Source organism: Ursus americanus, chromosome 2, assembly GCF_024610735.1.
Source record: "Ursus americanus isolate L20-20 chromosome 2, mUrsAme1.1.p, whole genome shotgun sequence".
NCBI classification, from domain to species: Eukaryota; Metazoa; Chordata; class Mammalia; order Carnivora; family Ursidae; genus Ursus; species Ursus americanus.
The window spans coordinates 25,738,114-25,757,837 of record NC_142128.1 but is presented as its reverse complement, the minus strand read 5'-3'; the positions used below and the strand labels follow the sequence as shown (position 1 = coordinate 25,757,837).

General features: G+C 42.0%; 1 non-coding gene across 1 annotated transcript; it reads left to right on the top strand.

Annotated features, from left to right (window-relative positions):
• The first annotated feature begins 3,969 nt into the window (after window positions 1-3,969).
• TRNAA-AGC (transfer RNA alanine (anticodon AGC)) lies at window positions 3,970-4,041 on the top strand. Its single transcript has one exon. It is a non-coding gene; the product is annotated as a tRNA-Ala (tRNA).
• Window positions 4,042-19,724: the final 15,683 nt, after the last annotated feature.

Here is a 19,724-nt window from a genome sequence, read left to right as displayed (position 1 = left end):
CCACCCAGGCGCCCCCAGCCATAACATCTCCTTGTTCCCAGTATAACCATGAAGGAGGTAGAACTTATTGGCCCCATTTGACAGATAGGGAAACTGAGGCTTAGAGAAATGACGTGACTGGCTTAAGGCCACTCTGCCCCTAAGTGGCCGAGGCAGGATCTGAACCCAGGACTCTCAAACATTAAAGCCCCTGTCCTTTGTGCCAGGTCATGTTCTTTGCTTAGGGTCTTCTTCAGGCGTGTGTGTGTGTGTGTGGGGGGGACTGGGAACACTTGCAGAAGAACACTTGAAGATGTAGCATGGGGGTTCAGGCCACCATAGTTGTTGAATCTATAGTTAGATTCATTTGCGTCAGTCATCTTGCCTCTTCCTTCTGGAACTGGCTTCTTGGTGTTGAATGGGTAAGTTGGCCTCATTTGGGCAGTTGTAATTAACTCACTGACCACTGAGATTTTCTCAGCCCCAGTAGCTCCCATATGCCGTAAAGCTTCCATTAATGCAGCTCCTCTATGATGCGCTCAGGATCCCAGGCCTGGGAGGGAGCCAGCCCCATGCTCAGGGGGTTTAGCAGAAAGGAAAGACTGTTGGGTTTTTCAAACTCTTGCCTTAGTTCAGGCACTCAGCATTTCCCCGTCTGGCATGGCATTGACTTCAGAAGCTTGACTGGTGGGGACTAAGGGAAGGAAGGCACTTAGAAAATAAAGTGAAGTTTGGGTTCATGTGCACATGAGCTGCTCAGAATGCAGTAAAAGCCTTTGGATCAGATGGCCTTGAGGTTAAATCTATGCTCTGCCTGTTTTTCATTAAAAATTGAGATACAGTTCATTTACCATAAAATTCACAATGTGAAAGTGTACAATTCAGTGGGTTTTAGTATATTTATAGAGATGTATAACCATCATCACTAATTCCTAAACATTTTTGTCATCCCCCCCCCCCCCAAACCCTGTTTCCACTTGCAGTCACTCCTGATTCCCTTCTGTCCCCCAGCCCCTGGCAACCACCAGTGTGCTTCCTGCCTATCCTGACCAATCTGGATATATCAATGGAATCATACAGTATGTGGTGTTTTGTGTCTGGCTTCTTTCACTCAGCATAACGTTTTCAAGATTCATCCATGTTGTAGTGTGTGTCAGTCTCTCATTACTTTTTATGGCTGAACAATATTTCCTTGAGTGGATATATTCCGTTGTGTTTGTCCATTTGTCTGTTGATGAGCATTTGAATTTTTCCCACTTTTTGGCTCTCTTCATTAGTGCTGCCATGAGCATGGATGGACATGGCTTTATTTCTCCTGGGTATACACTTGGGAGTGGCATTGGTGGGTCATATGGCAGCTCCATGTTTAACTTTTTGAGGAACTACTAGGCTGTATAGCATCTACCCTGCTCCTATTTGGGGGAAGTGACCTTACCTCTGGGCCCCCTTGGTCTCCACCTATGTAGAATGGGAACCAATGGAGTGCCAGTGTCATTGGGTTGTTATGATAGGGGGAATAAACAGAGGCAAAGCCCTGCAGCACCATCCCTGGCCCTGGGCCAACCACTTAATAACTGTTAGCTGTTATTAGTATTTACTTACATATTTACTTATTTATGAAAGGAATGCAGTCCCAAAATATATACAACCCTCACCGGGAAGAGGAATAATAAAATAGGCTTAGAAAATCAATGGGGATGTAAATGGCAGTATTTCCTGGAGTCCAAGTGTGGGTTTTGTTAAAGTTCAATGCAGTAAGCATTTCTGCATTGGGGCCGAGCTTATTTACTCTTACAGCCTGAGCAAAGCAGAGAGACTGGGACTCTAACTCATCACCTGGTGGTCTGTTAGCTCCCTGGGATGGCATTCCTTCACGCCTGCACCCTTATTTCTAGTTTGTCATTAAGGTAGGTGATCTGAAGGTTGGATAGATCTATAGTTGGCTGGCCTGGGATGAGGAGTTAAGAAAGAGCCCGGAAGGAATTCTGATGAGCTGTCTACTGTCCTTGGTAATAGTAGAAAGAGCGACCATTTTTTGAGCACTAAGTATGTGCCACGTAATTTGTTCAAAGCTGGGGATACAACCTTGACTATTGAGTATGTCATAATTATTTGAGTCTTTTTGGTCAAAGATGTAATTAATAAATAATATGTGCTACATATGTGTTAGGTGCTGTGCTAACTTCCTCACATACATTATCTCATTTAATCCAGATAATAGATCTATAGATTGTTCCCATATAGTTATTGTTTTACAAGTAAGAAAACAGACTCAGACAAATTAAAAGACTTACCCAAAGGCTCTCAATGAGGAAGAGGTGAAGTTATAATGTGAACATGGGTCTGCATTTGCTAATGTGTATAAGGGGGCTGAATCCTTTTCCTGCTCTTTCTCTTGGTTCCTCACCTCCTCCTCAGTGTGTTCTGGCCACCCTGGCCTCCTTTCAATTCTGAGAACACACCAGTCTCCTTTTCTCATGGGAGCCTTTGTACTTGTGTTCTCTCTGCCTGAAACCTGTTCCCCCACCACCTCTTTCACTTAATTAACTCCTGTTCCAAAGCAGAGGTTGCTCATTGTCTCTCAAAAACAACTACCCCTGTTCAGTAACAACTGTGGGTGATGCCTTAGGGACTACGGTTTCCAGGCTCTTGCAACATAGTACGTTCATGGGACCGTTTTCTGGCCAATAAGGTGGAAGTAGAATATTCTGTAAGGCACAGTCATCTCTTTAAATGGGTGGGGGCGTGTTCCCTTATTTCTCTGATGTCCTTGTCCTGTCCTGTTGTCTGTGATGCCCATGTGGTGGTGGCTGGAGCTCTAGCAACCATTTTGGACCATGCAGTGACCTAGGGAATGAAAGTCACATGTTAAGGAATGGAAAGCAGAAAGACAGAAGGAGGCTGGGCTCCTGATAACTGATGGAGTTGCCAAATAGTCTTGGGTGTGTACATTCAGGTTTCTCATGGGATGAGAGAAATTGGAAACTGTTTTGTTAAAGCTACTAAGTTGGGTCTCTGTTACTAGCAACTAAATAAAATTCCTAAGTAATATAATTTCTTGGCTTAAATATCACTTTCTCAGAATGGCTTATGTGGAACTCAAAATAGGTCCTTCCTTTTGTTCTTTCTTTAAACACCTGGTTCTTTTCTTTCATTGCCCTGATTCCAATTAAAAGAAATATTTATGTATTACTTTCTTTGTTTTCTCCACTGGGCTTTTGGACATATGGGCAAGGCCACTGGGTATAGTTAGATTTACCTGGCACAAATCCAGGAGATACCAGTTAAATAATAGTTTATGTGAATGCCATTTCCTGAATTGTGTAGTGCACAGACTGTGTGAATGAACGTGGCAGCCTTATCTGCAAGGTCAGGAGGGACTTTGACCTTGAGGCTTATTAGTGTACTCCTGGCAGTTAGCATAATGTCTGGGCCAAGGTCAGTCCTCAACAAGCATTGATTGCAGGAAGAAAGGATTAACAAAAATGATGGATGCCCTGAACTGGGTAGGGAGGGCAGAAAGATGGATGAGGCATGGAAATCATAGCAACAAGGCATGGATAGTCTCTAACCTTGAAAAGAACAAAGGATTCTGGGGCTTGGAGGGAGGTGGTCCCACTGCTTGGAGGAGCTGGAGGCTTTGTAGATAGGAGAGACCCTTCTCTTATTTAGTAGCCTCAGTGTTCCATCTGTAAAGTGGGGGCATTGTAGAAAAATGGTTTTGTTTAACCTTTATTTTCTCTTTTATTTTACATCTTTGTTTAAGTAGGCAATGCCTACATGGTAAAATACTCAAGTAGTACAAAAAGCATAGAGAAAAGTACATTCCTTTTATTCCAAACTCCTAGAACTTCTCCCTACACACCCTCTGAATTAACCCCCCCCCCCCAGCCTCCTGGCTGTTACTGTTACCAGTTGTTTTCTTTTAAGGGAGCAAATTTCTGATTTATTTCATGAAGATAGCTTAGAAAAGCAGTGTTGTCACCAGGTGGGGATGTAGCTCAGTGGTAGAGCGCATGCTTAGCATGCATGAGGTCCTGGGTTCGATCCCCAGCATCTCCATTCTATTGTGCCCTTGCTTGGAGAAATATCTTTCTTCTCTATTACAGCTACAGCACGTTACTGTAGAATTTGCAAATTAATCATCTTGCCTCCGAGTACTTACGGTTTTCTTCTGTTATGCTTATAACTCTCCTGTTTTATTTTTTAATTGACTTATAATTGGCATATAATATTATATTATTTTCAGGTATACAAACATAATGATTATATATTTATATGTATTGTGAGATTATCACCACAGTAAGTCTAGTTAACATCTGTTACCACATATAGTTACAAAAAATAGTTTTTCTTATGATGAGAACTTTTTTTTTTTTTAAAGATTTTATTTATTAATTTGACAGAGATAGAAACAGCCAGAGAGAGAGGGAACACAAGCAGGGGGAGTGGGAGAGGAAGAAGCAGGCTCCTAGTGGAGGAGCCTGATGTGGGGCTCGATCCCATAACGCCAGGATCACGCCCTGAGCCGAAGGCAGACGCTTAACCGCTGTGCCACCCAGGCGCCCCTTATGATGAGAACTTTCATTATTTTTTTTAGAGAAGAGGAGAGAGAAAGGGTGGGAGGGGCAGAGGGAGAGAGATAAGCAGTCTCCAGGCCCAGCAGGGAGCCTGATGAGGGGATCAAGGGTGGGGGCTCCACACAGGGCTCAATGTGGGGCTTGATCTCACAACCCTGAGATCATGACCTGAGCCAAAATCAGGAGTCAGACACTTAACCCACTGAGCCACCCAGGTGCCCCTGATGAGAACTTTTAAGATCTACTCTCTTAGCAACTTTTAAATATGTAATACAGTATTATGAAGATAGTCACCATGGTGTACATTATATCCCCATGACTTACTTATTTTATAACTGGAAGTTTGTACCTTTTAACTCTCTTGACCCATTTCACTCCCCGCCCCCCCAGCAACCACCAGTCTGTTCTCTGTGTCTATGAGCTTGATTTTTTTAGGTTCCACATGTAAGTGAGATCATAGGATATTTGTCTTTCTTTGTCTGACTTACTTTAGCACAATGCCCTCAAGTTCCATCCTGTCACAGATGGCAAGCTTTCCTCCTTTTTTTTTCTTTTTCTTTTTTAATGGACAAATAGCATTCCATTGTATATGCACACCCTACTTTCTTTATCCATTCATCTCTTGATGAACACTTAGGTTGTTTCAGTATCTTGGCTATTGTAAATAATGCTGCAGTGAACATAGGGGTGCATGTATCTTTTCAAATCAGTGTTTTCATTTTCTTTGAATAAATACTCAGAAGTGGAATTTTTGGATCATATAGTTCTTTTAATTTTGGGGCAACCTCCAAAATTAAAACTCCACAAAACACTGCTGTTTTCCCTAGTGGCTGCACTAGTTTACAATCCCATCAGTGGTGCACTGGAGTTCCCTTTCTCCACATTCTTGCTAATACTTGTTACCTTTTATCTTTTTGATGATAGCCTTCTAAGAGGTATGAGGTGGTAAGTCATTGTGGTTTTGATTTACATTTCCCTGGTGATGAGTGATGTTGAGCACCTTTTCGTGTACCTGTTGGCCATCTTTATATCTTTGGAAAAATGTCTGTTGAGATCCTCTGCTGTGTAACCATTTTGTGTGTGTATCTTTCAGTTATCTATATAACACAAATATACATGTGCTACATATGTATGTATCGAATTTGAATATTTTAAAATAGAAATTTATTCTTTAAAAATAGTTAATTGTTTTAAATCTGAAGTATGACTTGAGAAAATAATGATTATTAGTGATTATTAAATGATCGTTACTGAAAATTTTGCCATTAATCACATCTGTTTTTCACCCTGTAATTTTTTTTTTTCTCATTTAATAAAATGTCTTGGGATTGTTTCATTGATCTGATTTCTTCTTTTATTTAAATGGTTGTCTAGCAGAGTATTTCACTGTTTGGCTATACTATAATTTTTTTTTCTTTAAAGACTTTATTTATTTGACAGAGATAGAGACAGCCAGCGAGAGAGGGAACACAAGCAGGGGGAGTGGGAGAGGAAGAAGCAGGCTCATAGCGGAGGAGCCTGATGTGGGGCTCAATCTCATAACGCCAGGATCATGCCCTGAGCTGAAGGCAGATGCTTAAACGACTGCACCGCCCAGGCAACCCTGGCTGTACTATAATTGATTTAACTGGTCTCCTGTTGGGAAATGGGTTATTTCTGATCTTTTGCTGCTGCAGATAATGCTGCAAATGAATAACTCTGTTCTTAAATCTTTTCACACATGTGCAATTAATATCAGTTGGTTAAATTCCAAGGAGTAGAATTAATGGCTCAAAGATGAAAAGTGCTTGCAGTTTTCATAGGTACTGCCTGCATGGGGCTGTACCAATTTGCCTTCTCACCACCCTGTTCTCCTATGACCTTATCGGTATATTACCAAACTTTTGGTACCTTTGGATGGGTTGTTGTATTAGATTTTCTTATTATGGATAAAGTATTTCCCTTTCTGTCAACTATCTGTTCATCTCCTTTGCCCTTTTTCTATTGGATTAGATTATTGGTCTTTTCATTTTCCGTTTGTAGAAATACTTTATAAACTAGGGGGATTAACGCTTTGTCTATGATTATCAAACTTTTGATCTTTGCTAATCTGATCGGTGAAAAATATAGTATCACGTTGTGGGGTTCTTGTCTCTGGGCAAGGATAGCATCTTATGTCTGAAATCCATTGGTATTTCTCTCTATAAACTCTGTTTACGTTCTGTGCAGCAGTGGTTCTTAACTGGGATGGTCTATGAGGATCACCATGTTTGAAATACATGAACGCAGCCCCCAGCCCTGAGGGGCTGACACATTCTCGTACAGTGTGTCAGGTTCTTCTAAAGAGCTCCCTAACAGATTCTGATGTGCTCCCTTAGTTATTGATGAGGGGCATGGATGATCTGGGAGCTCTTTTCTGCTCAGTATTGCTGTGGAGTAAATATGCAGTAGTGGCAGGAAGGAGAGAGTTATGTAGGGAGAGAATCGATAGCCCCCCTCGCTGTGGGGTTCAGTGGGGCCTGCAGATGGAGTGGCTCAGGGGCTAATGTGTCTTAGCTCTCGTTGCTATGGTAGCCAGTCAATATGTGGGCACTTGGTTTGGGAGTCAGTGCCCCTGTGTGCTTGCTCAGGGGCTCATGGCCTGATAGGACATGAAGTAGACAGGTATCTGGGTCTTCAGAGAGGCACAGAGTTCTTAGAGGACAGGTCTGGGAGGGGCAAGCCCCTGGTTCAAAGGGACCATGGCCAGAAACTGTATGAAGAAAAACGTCCTAGGGTGCCTGGCTGTTTCGGTTGGTAGAGCATGCGACTCTTGATCTCTGGGTTGTAAGTTTTTAAGCCCCGCCTTGTGTGTAGAGATTACTTAAAAAAAAGGAAAAGGAAAAGGCCCCTCTACTGTCCTCATGTCTTTCTCTTTGGAAGAATTCAGTGCCTCCATCACTTTATTTTAAAAGAAGCAGCCAGTATGCCTGGGTGGTGCAGTTGGTGGAGTGTCCAACTCTTGGCTTTGGCTCAGGTACTGATCTCGGGGTCGTGAGATCAAGCCCTGGGTCAGGCTTTGCACTCGGTGCGATAGAATCTGCTTGGGTTTCTAGAGGAAAATTTAGGAAACTTAAAATCCCAATATTGCTGTTTTGTCTTAAGAGTAAAGCTTGAACCAAGAGTCTGCACAGAAAGGTTGAAGGAAATTAAGTTAGGGAGCCAAGATTAGGGAAGAGAATTTAGAAGGTAGGATTAGACCTAAACTGTATGTCTTTGTGCTGTTTGATTTAAAATTATTTTAATATGAATAAAGACAAAGCAATATTTATAACAATATAGTTGTTAGGTACACCCCAATGGTGTACCTAATACTTTACACCTGGGCTAGATTATTTTTTAATACCTCCGTCCTTTATTCACCAAAACTATTTTCAGTAAAGATTTAATGTTCAGTGATAATCATTATTTTCTTGATCCATACTTAGATTTAAAATAAATAATTTAAAAGGAAATATGAAATTCTCTTTAAACAAATTATTCAAATTTAATAAAATATTTAATATAGGAATAAAATTTGGAACCACCAAAAAAATTAACATCTTGTAGTTTATACCTTTTTGATGTTTTAGATTTTAAACCCAAATAAAAACTCCAATTGATCAAATAGAATGAAAGAATTGATGAAACTCAAGTTCTCTTTTTTAGATCACCGTGCTATCATTTGTTTATTTCCCATATGTTATTTAAAAACAGGAATATGCAGTATCACAGGGATTAGAGATATGAATTGCACCCAAAACAAACCCAAACAAATTCAAACTCTTATGAGTTTACAACAGAAAATGAGTGGATGTTGCTGAATCTGCTGTGTATGTCAGGGCCTCGCTATGAAATTAGTTCTCCAAATTACCTTCTGTATAGAACACACCATTTATTAAAGAGTCTATCCATCAGGGACCACTTGGGAGACACACACCACACCAGTAGTTTGAATAGGGAAAATTTTATAAAGAAATTTAACTAGTAGGATTAGCTACGAAGAGAGGTAAAGAAAACCCTAACACGTGTAGGAAGCAGTTACTATCTCTAGGGCTGGAAGAGAGCACTCAAGTGTATTAATTTTCTATTGCTGGGTGACAAATTAGCACTAAGTTAGCAGTTTAAAATAATACCTATTTAGCTGCTATGGAAAACAGCATGGTAGTTCCTCAAAAAATTAAACATAGAGTTACCATACGATCCAGCAATTCTACTTCTGGGTACACACCCAAAATAATTGCAAATAGGGACTTGCAGAGTTATTTGTACACCTGTGTTCATAGCAGCATTATACACCGTAGCCAAAAAGTGGATGTAAACCAAGTATCCATCGATGGATGAATGAATGAACAAGTGTGGTATGTCTATGTAATGGACTATTCTTCAGCCTTAAAAAGGAAGGACATTCTGACACATGATATACCGTAGCACAACCCTGAAAACATGAGTGAAATAAGCCAGATACAGAAGGAAAAATACTGTATGTACACATTTACATGAAGTACCTAGAACGGTCAAGTTCATAGAGACAAGAAAGTAGAATATTCGTTTCCAGCTTTGTGGGGAGACAAGGGGATTTATTATTTAATGGGGTCGAGTTTTAATTTGGGATGATGAAATCATTCTGGAGAGGGATGGTGGTGATGGTTGCACAACAAGGTGAATGTACTTAATGCCGTTGAACTGTACACTTAAAAATGGTTAAAATGGTAAATTTTATATTATGTGTATTTTACCACATTAAAGAATATTTAAAAAAAAAACCCATCTATTTGTTAGCTTACAGTTCTGTAGATATGACAAGGTATGGGTAAGACAAGGCTGAAATCAAGATGTCAGCCAGACTTACTTCCTGTCTCTCACTTCTAGACCCAGACTTAAAAGGACTCATGTGATTAGGTCAGGCTCACCCAGATAATCTCCTTTTCTTAAAGTCAACTATGCCATAAAACATAATCTAATCACAGGATGAGACTTCATCGAATTCTCAGCCTTAGGGATTACACAGGGCATGTACACCAGGGAGGGCATCCCTGGAGGCCACTTAATGATTCTGCCTACCGCATGAAGGAAGGAACAAATTGTAAGATGCTGCCTGCCCAAGGAAGAAATTTGGACCTTGTGGGAGAGGAAGGGCTGTGGTTCACCACACAGAGGCAGGGTTCACTGAAGTAGTGAAGGCCAGGGCTAGTGAGCAGAAAACAGTCCATTGGGATGTTGGCAAAACTCACTAGGCAGCCTACTGTTGAAATCCGCTGGGAAGCCACTTGCTGGCTGCCATGCCCTAGGAGCAAGAAAAACTTTCCAACCAGTAATAGAAGTGCCACCCTTTTGCTGTGTCCCTCCAGCGCCCTCTACTGACATAACCTAACATCATGCTTGCTGGCAGAGGAGAACCATTCAGAGGGTCCAGCTCCAGAATCTCATAGCAGGTCAGAGAAGGATAAATTTGGAGCTGACAGACCAAAACAAACAAACAAACAAACCCTGATAACTGGCACAAAGGATAAGCAGTAAAATGTGAAAATTTGAAGTTTACATATATACATTTCTGTACATACCTATATAACTATCTAGCCATTGCAACAATTTTTAGAACTTAAACCAACAAAAGCTTTTTTTTTTTTTTAGGGGAGGAGTATTTTATCATTGACATTGTTTAGAATTTCTGGAGCTTGGTGAAAGTGAAAAACAGACCAATTGATTTTTTTTACTTGTTTTAGTGTTTTAAAATTCCCTGCAGCAATGAACACACTACCTGTGCTCAGGATGGACTGCTCTGTTTTTCCCTGATTGTGTCTCCTTCTCTCTTCCCTCAGAAGTCACCACTGTTGTGAATTTTGTGTTTATCATTCTGTTGCTTTTCTTTGTTTTTTCCTAATATGTTTGTAGCTGTAAACAATGTATTGTTTCATTGGGTAGATTTCTGAATTTATGTCAAAGGACTCACTGTATGTATTTGTCTGCAACTTGCTGTTCCACTGTGTTGTATTCACATTTGAACACTTCTTTTACTTGAACTCAGCATTTTGGGCTGTCCCCTTACCATTCCCTATTATTTGCTCTCAGAGTCAGCCCTGATTTCTCCCTCATTGAGGTGGACACCTGTTGGCTTTTACCTCTACACCATTCCTTAGTCTGGGAATATCTCTCCCTTGTTTTCCTTTGGAGAACCACTCCTCTCTCACATCCAGGTCCAAGCAGAGAGAATTGTTGTTCTAAAACCCTGAGGAGGTAAAGAATTTGCTGTGCTTGAAATCCAGGTACTGTACTGTCCAATATGGTGCCTACTAACCACATGTGGCTATTTAAAATTATATGAATGAAAATTACATAAAACATTTGGATTCTCACTATCCACATCTGAAGTGCTCAATAGCCACAGGTGGCTGGCTGTGGGGTCCCATGTTGGATAGTACAAATATAGAACATTTCCATTTTTCACAGAAAGTTCTCTTGGGTCGGGCTGGTCTAAGATGACTAGAACTTAGTGATCAGGGGGAATGTTTGGAGGTGAGGCTGGAGAGGGGACAGGGACTAGACCCTTGAAGGTCTTCATAGGGAGTTTAGATTTTAAGTTCAGTTGAAAGTCACTGATGGTTTCTAAGCAAGGGAATGACATTGCCTGATTTATGTTTTAAAAGGGTCAGTCACTCTGGCTGCTTTGAGGAGAAGCATTGCAAGGAGGCAGAATTGAAAGTAGGGAGCAGAGTGAGGGAGAGAAGGGGGAAAGCTTAGTAGGTTTTTGGAGTGGGCCAGGCAAGTGTTGATGGTGGCTTGTGCCGAGTTGTGCTGATGTGAAACTGCGTTGAAATGGACAGATACCAGAGACATTTATAAGGTGGAACTGATAGAACTTGTTATTGGCAATGTGATTGATTCACTCCAACTCAGTGGTCTCAACCCTGGCTGTAACTTTGGAATTTTCTGTAGGAGCATTTAAAAATACAAACGCTAAGTCTTCCACCTTGGGAATTTAATATAATTGGCTTGGAGTGGGGCCTGGGCATTTGTATTGTTTTTAAAAACTCCCCAGATAATTTTAATATGCATCGAGGTTGGGAATCACTTTTTTTTTTTTTAAGTAAAAGAATACTGAGGACATATGCTGGGTTCCAGCACAGTAACTGGAACAGAAATTGAGTGTTTTGATGATATAGTTCAGTTCAGAATAATACCTGATTCCTAAGGCCAGGAATACAATAAAATGACCATAAAAAGGAAGAATATAGCTCAAAGCATCAGTGTGTAGAGAGTTCCAGCTTCAATGAGAGACTGACCTTGGCAATAGCATTGATATCCATGGTCCTAGCACAGTTATCTGTGGGAAACATCAGTGGAGATATCTTTAGTAGGAATGGTCTAACACTTCTGCCATCAGCAGAAGACATCATTGTAGTTAACGGGAGCAGGAAAGGCAGGAGTGGAAAAGAGATAAGCAATGAGGTCACTGTATTTGACATTGCTTTTGTCTGCCAGCATCATTTTCTTGAGAGGACCCCCCTCCCTCTCCTTGCTTTGCAAGGGGAGTTATCCATCATGGTGTCCCATTTTGGCCACCAGCAGGATCAGTCAGAGTGTAGCTTTGTCCTGGACTCAGTGATTGGTCCAGAGGTGGTTACATACCTCAAAAAGTACCAATCCCTGTCGTTCCATAGGATTTTACATCTGCATGCTGCATGACATGGCATGATTCAAGTTCTTTCTGTATTCATTATAAACTGCTGCATAACAAATTACTGTAGAAACACTGTGGTTTAAATAATAACAGTATTTATTATCTCTCACAGTTTCTGCAAGTCAGAACTTCAGACAGGGCATAATGGGATGGATTGTCTCTGCCTATGATGATTGTGTTATTAGCTGGAAGACTTCACAGTTGGGGACTGGAATCATCTGAAGACTCATCCACCCACATGTTTGGTTGTTGATGCCGGCTGTCAGGTGAGCCTAATAGGACACTGTTGTGTGTCTTTAGCCTCAGGAGGTGGTTGAGCCACAGACCAAAGTCTAATCATCCCCACGCTATTGGGAAACCAGCCCATACTGGGCTGAATTCACCAGATCACTCCTGCAAGGTGACTTTCACAGGGACTCCAGAGTCACTGAACACAAAATAGACTGTGTTTTCTGATCCTGAGAAGGCAGGATGTCATTTAGTCAGCTCAAGAAAAAAAGTTCAGCCTAAAGATAAGTGGCAACCAAATTTGTCTGCCTTTCATCTAAATCCCAAGGTTGGGGAAAGATCCGGGGAGTGGGGCTGGTTTATGACATCTAACAGGTTGTTAATTACCTTGAATGGGTCCCACGTGATGCTTTTAAGCACATGGCTTTTGCCCAGGGAGGATGGAGTGGGCATTTTGGTTTGGGCCAGGGGCAGGATGTGAGTGAGGTTTTATAGATCCATATCCTCAGCTGTTCTGAGCTCATCCTTGTGATGATGAGGCTGGTGTGGTCAGTGGGCCAGAGGGTATGATCATGGTGAGACCCAAACAGTGAGTGAGACTTCTCATTCCTCTTTGTTTTGCCATAACTGAGAAGCATTGGGAGGGGGTGTAGTAGGGTCAGTGACTTCTTCCCCCAGGTTCATTCTCCTCAAATGCCACTTTTTCAACAATTTGTTCAAGGTAGGTGGTTATATGATTTATCATCCTAACCGGGACACACTGTTAATTATACTAGGACAGGAGGTGCAAATAAAGATTTTACTGGGCAAATAGAGTTGGAGGTAAGGGTGGCAACATGCTTGTGGAAAGATGTTGGAGAGGTGGTATGAAAGCAAGACTGACAGGTGTGTCAGGCAAGAGAGGGCAGAGGGTGGAAGGTTCTTAACTGAGCTGGCTTCTGCCTCAAGTCTCTACCATCTGATGGTGGGACTTGGCCACTCCTCTGTAAACTGCCACTTGCCCCCTTCCAGCCTACTGACTCAGTTGGGTGGATTTAGGGGGACTTTTCTGAAAAGGTATGTTCATGACATTTGCTGTGCCTTTTTGACTTTTTAATTAATGTATAGTACATATATGGCAAACAAAATTTACATATGTTTTCATGTGCATACACCACCAGCCAGTCAAGATTTAGAAAGTTTGTCTGGCTAGAATATTTGAAGTTCTTTCATCCTGCTGGGAGAAGGGGTTGTCAGCCTCCAAATCTTGCTGCATTAGTTTCCTGTGGCTGCTGTAACACATGACCACAAATGGAGTGGCATAAAACAACACAGATTTATTATCTTATAGTTCTGGAGGTTAGAAGTCTGAAGTGGGTCTCCTTGAGCTAAAATTAAGGCATCATTTAAGGGCTGCATTCTTTGTGGAGATTCTAGGAAAGAATCCATTTCCTTTGCTTTTTCACCTTCTAGAGATAACCCCCATTCTTTGGCTCATGGCTCCTGCATCTTCAAACAATCAGTGCTCAATTACACTGATTTCTTACATTGCATACCTCTGACACTCACATTTTTGCATTCCTCTTTTATGCGTTTCTTTTTTTTTTTAAAGATTGATTTTATTAATTTGACAGAGAGACAGCCAGCAAGAGAGGGAACACAGGCAGGGGTAGTGGGAGAGGAAGAAGCAGGCTCCCAGCAGAGGAGCCTGATATAGGGCTCGATCCCAGGACTCTGGGATCATGCCCTGAGCCGAAGGCAGACACTGAACGACTGAGCCACCCAGGCACCCCATCCCTCTTTTATGCTTAAAGACCATTGTGATTGCAGTGGATTTACCCACATAATCCAGGATAATCTCCCCATTTCAAGGCCAGCTGTGTAGCAACCTTAAGCCCATCTACAGTCTTAATCCTCCCCTGTCACGAAACATATTTGGAGATTCTGAGGAGTGGGATGTGGACATCATGGTGGGCACCGCATAATTCTGGCCATCACACGTGCCTGTATTACCTGTTCACTAACTAGGAAAAAAAAATCCACCTTAACCCATTATACAGTTTTTGCTGTTAAGCAGTCCAGATTTCTGCAAGGGGGTTTGGGAGGAAAGAACTTGTATGTACTGAACGCTGAATGCTTGTTACAGAGTTTTGTGATTTCATAAAGATTATTTCACTTATTCTTCCTGGAAATCTTTGGTGATGAGTAGTTAGGGATGCTTTTGGCTGCAAGGAACTTAGAGCCTGACTTACAGTAGTCTAAATAAACGGAGTTGTTTCTCTCATAGAAGTAGTAGTCTGGAGGTAGGCAGCTGCTGACCTTGATCTAGCATCTCAGCAGTGTCAGGACCAGTATCTCTGAGTTCCCGTGGCCTTTTCTGACTTGCTTATTGCCTCATGGTCAAAAGGGGGCTGCCCCTGCTTCAGGCATCACATCTGTTTTCAAAGCAAGAAAGAGGGAGAGGGAAGGATGGCAACAGCTACAACTGTTCCTTTTATTTATTCATTTTTAATAAGAAATGCAAAATCTCTCCTAGACATCTGTCTACATATACATGGTATTTGGTCACATGGCTACTCCTAGTTGCAAGGAAAGTGGGGAGAGTGAGTATGTGGTTTTCATCCCTCATTAGAGTCAGCAAGGGAGAAAGGAATTGGGTAGCTAAACAATTGTGTTTACTAGAGTGCTATTGTTCTCACTTTTATAGGCCTGACTTCTGCCTCCTTTGCTTGAGATCTTTGAGGGTGAAAGTAGAGGAGTCAAGACTCAAATTCCTAAGTTCACACACACACACACATCCCCCTACCCCATGTTGCCTCTTGACAGTTTTTTTTTTAATTAGTGGTTAAACATTTATTGAGGTAAAATTTGCATAGATCAAAATGCACAGATCGTAACAGTATAGTTTGATGAGTTCTGACAAATGGGTATACCCATGTAACAACCACCCAGATCAAGATAGAGAACGTTCACATCTTTCTGGAAAGTTGTGTCGTGACTCTTTATAGTCAGTGTCTCCTCCCACATCAGAGGCAATCACTATTCTGATTTCTATCTCCATATCTTTGGTTTGCATTTTTAAAGAATTTCATATAAATGAAAGTGTGTAGCATGTATACTTTTGTGTTGGCTTCTTTCCTTCACCATAATGTTTTTGAGATTCATCCATGTTTTGCATGGATCAATGATTTGTTCCTATTTATTTGCAAGATGTGTTCCATCGAATGGATGTACCACAGCTTGTTTATCCTTTCTTCTTTTGATGGTTATTTGGGTTGTTTCCAGTTTTGGCAATTATTACTAAAGATGTATGAATGTTCTTGTATAAGTCTTTTCGTGGGCATGTGTGTTCATTTCTCTTGGATGGAAGCTTAGGGGTGGAATTGCTGGGTCATACACTGCATGCATATTTACTTTATTAGGGGGCGCCTGGGTGGCACAGCGGTTAAGCGTCTGCCTTCAGCTCAGGGCGTGATCCTGACGTTGTGGAATCGAGCCCCACATCAGGCTCCTCCGCTATGAGCCTGCTTCTTCCTCTCCCACTCCCCCTGCTTGTGTTCCCTCTCTCATTGGCTGTCTCTGTCTCTGTCAAATAAATAAAATCTTTAAAAAAAAAAAAAACTGCTTGGCTGCTTCTTGCTAGTGGCCCTCCTAAAAGAGGGGGAGATGAGGAGTGTAGGGGGAGTGTTCTGAGAGGAGAATAGGTTCAAGGACCTCGAGCAGATACATAAGTTGTGGATCATAGGCATGTGGCACATGCAGGTTATGAAGATGCATGATGAGGCCAGGTGGGGCTGGAGAACGGCTCCTCAGCTACTCTTTGTCTTGTGGGAATAGGAAACCAAATGTGTCCAGATATTCTGATTTTGATCGATTGGTTTTCAACTTTGGCCATCCATTGGAATCATCTGGGAGCTTTAAAAAACGCTGATGTCTGTATCCTACCCCTAGAGATTCTGAATGAAAAGGGTGGAGTGTGGCCTGGGTGTCTGGATTTTTAAAAAGCTCTTCATTCAGGTCATTGTGATGTGTAGCCAGGGGTGAGAACCACTGATCTGAAGCAAGACCTTCTTTCCTTCTTTAATGTTAAAATGTGAATTCTGGTTTACAGTGTCTGGGGTGGGACCTGAGAGTCTGCATTTCTGACAAGCTCCCAGTTGGTGCCGATGCTCCTGGTCTGGGGCCTCACTTTGAGTAGCAGTGTTTAAAGAGAAGCTACCAATATGGATTTTAAAGTGGGAAATCTCCTAATTAGAAAACAGACAAACCAGTGTGCATGCCAGAGAAGTCTGGGGAGTGGGTCTGCGGGTTGGGTCTGTGGGCTACTGATTTAATGTATTTCTCTCTGTCTCTCTCTCTCTCTCTCTTTAAATATCTCTTTTGGGGACTCCTGCATGTCTCAGTTGGTTAAGCGTCTGCCTTAGGCTCAGGTCATGATCCCAGGGTCCTGGGATCGAGTCCTGCATTGGGCTTCTTGCTCAGTGGGGAGCCTGCTTCTTTCTCTGCCTGCCACTCCCCCTGCTTGTGCTTTCTCTCTGTCTCTCTGTCTCTGACAAATAAGTAAGTAAGTAAGTAAATAAATAAATAAAATCTTTAAAAAATATATTTCTTTTGTAGGGATCCTGTTACGTCCATGACACAGGGTCTTGTGAGGTCTGAGACAAAGTCCCTGACTTTCAGGGGCTCAGAGTTGTGTTGGTCTGGAGGCAGGGATAGGCAGGAAGGTGGGCGAGCTTGCAGCCTGTTTGGGGACATGGTAATCTGGTAAATGCCTTGGAACAGTCTTCCCCACACCACCTCAGGGCAATCTCACCCATAATTGGCATAACTGGCTTTCCTGCAGATGAGAAGAGGCTAGACAAGGTCCAGACAGCTCCCCATCACACCCCGGCCTTAGGAGCACGCATTTCTACTCTCCCTTTATCAGATCAAAGTCTTCCATCAAGCTGTCTGGTTCTGTCTTGTTCAATTAAATTTTTTAATTCAATTTGACCCATGCATTCATCTTCTTTGAAATCTGAGAGACGACAGCATCCGCTACAAATTGAGAGTAAATGGCCGAATTAGCTTTCAGAGAGGATTCAACGAGACTGTTTCTTCCCAGAGACCAACAGGCTCTTTGGAGGCAGCTGGATCATGAAGGAAGCTGGCTGGAGGCATGGAGGAAGGGGAAGAGAGTCATAAGCACACTTCACCTTGGGATCCTTGGAGAGATGGCCTGACACATGGCCCCTGGAGTCAGAGTGTCTGGGGTCAAATCCACTTAGGTGATACCATGGCAAATGCTTGAAACTCTGTGCCTCAGTTTCTCCATCTGTAAGATGAGAATGATAACAATAGTACCTACCTCCTAGGGCTGTTGGGGGATTAAGTGTATCCATACGTGTAAAACACATAGAATGGTACCCAACACATGACAAAGGCTATTATCTAAGTGTTAGCCAGTATTGTCATTATGCTGTACAGTTTACGCAGCATATCCACACACATTCCATACAGTGGAACCACATCACATTAGACACCCATTTAACTTAGTGGGAATTAACCCATGTAAGGTTGGCCAAAATTTCACTCAGCAAAACAACCCCCAATCAGGTGCTTTGTTTTGTTTTGTTTTTGATGTTTAACTGAAGGATTGGCATTCTGTTTTGATGCTGGAAGAAAAATTGGTGGAGGGAGATAATACGGTAATACTCAGAACCATGCTGACTTATGGATGATATATCTTTCAAGGTGAATTTTAGATTATATATGAGTTTTGCCTTACATACTGATTTTTCAGTGTTTCAACTGAATGTCGGTGTGATCTTGGACCTTACTGTGTCTTATTTGATCCTTGTCCAGTCTGGTGGAGTGAGCAGGGTGTGAAGGATAATCATAACAGCAGAGCATGGCCGTTAAGACTGAGGGTTTGGATACACAACTAATGAACCATCGAGCCTTACATCGGAAACTGGGGATGTACTATATGGTGACTAACATAAGATAATAAAAAATCATTAAAAAAAAATTAAAAAAAAAAGACTGAGGGTTTGGGAGTCAGACTGCCTGCATTCAAATCCCAGCTCTGTCACTTACTCTCTGAGTTACTAAAGACAAATTAACCTCTTTGTTTTCATTTCTATACCTGTAAATGGGGAAGTTGATGATAACAACAACAAAAAAGTAATAATAATGCTCATCTTATGGGTTGTTTGAGGATTAAGTGGGCTAATATACGTAAAGTGATTGGAACAGTGTTGGGCAACTGTGCTTATTAATTATTAGTTAAAAGTCATAGCAATAGTAATAAAACAATGACTAGTGCAAAACCCTTTGTGATGCATTTGGCATATAGTATTACCTTTGAACTCGGTAGGAGTCCCTTTTGCAGAGATGGTAGACTCTGTGCCCATGTGTGCCGTTAGCCTCAGGGGCACCCTAGGAAAAGGTATTAATGATGCAAATTTGCCCCTCTAAGGATGCACAGCAGAACTTCAGTTTATTGAGCACCTATTATGTGTAGGGCATTGTACTAAGTGCATTATTTCATTTATCTTCACTGTGACTCTATAAGGCAGGTACTGTCATTAGTACCACTTCCATATAGAGAAACTGAGGCGCAGAGGCCTGTGTCTGATCCATTTCTGGAGTCCCAATACCCATCCTGGGTCTATTGGGTATAACTGTTTGCTGAACAAAAGGTTGCATTCAGTTCTGGGATAATGTGTGGTCTCTTCATCCATTACGAGAAGCGGGGGGGATAAAGCAGAGTTTTGAGGGGTACATGCATTGAGGGAAGTGGGGTCCAGGGGCAGAAAGCCCCCAGCAGAGGCTGGCTGGAAACGTTGCGATGCACTGTCTCACTTTCTGCAAGCGTTAATGGGGAGCTGTCTGACAGAAATCCAACCAGACAGCAGCGGTGGCAATTTATGAAGCTCAACCAGAGGTGTCTGATCAAGGAGGAGCCCAGCTGGAGGATGTCTGGGGTGTCTCCCCCACTTAGAGACATTTGGTTTCATGTGGAGCCAGGACCCAGTGTGTGTGTGTGTGTGTGTGTGTGTGTGTGGTGGGCATGTGAGCAGGAGAAAGATTTTGAATGGTCTCGAAAGAATTTCCTTATGACCTTCACATGAGTTTCACTTTGGCCTTGGGAGGACATTCCTTGCAGAGCATTTGCAGAGTTTATATCTCATTTTGCTGTGCAAGGATATGGAAAAGGCAGGCTCCAAAGTGGATTCAAATCTGGCTCAGTAACTTTGGGCAACCTTAAAGTCATTGGCTGTCTTCATGCAGGACTC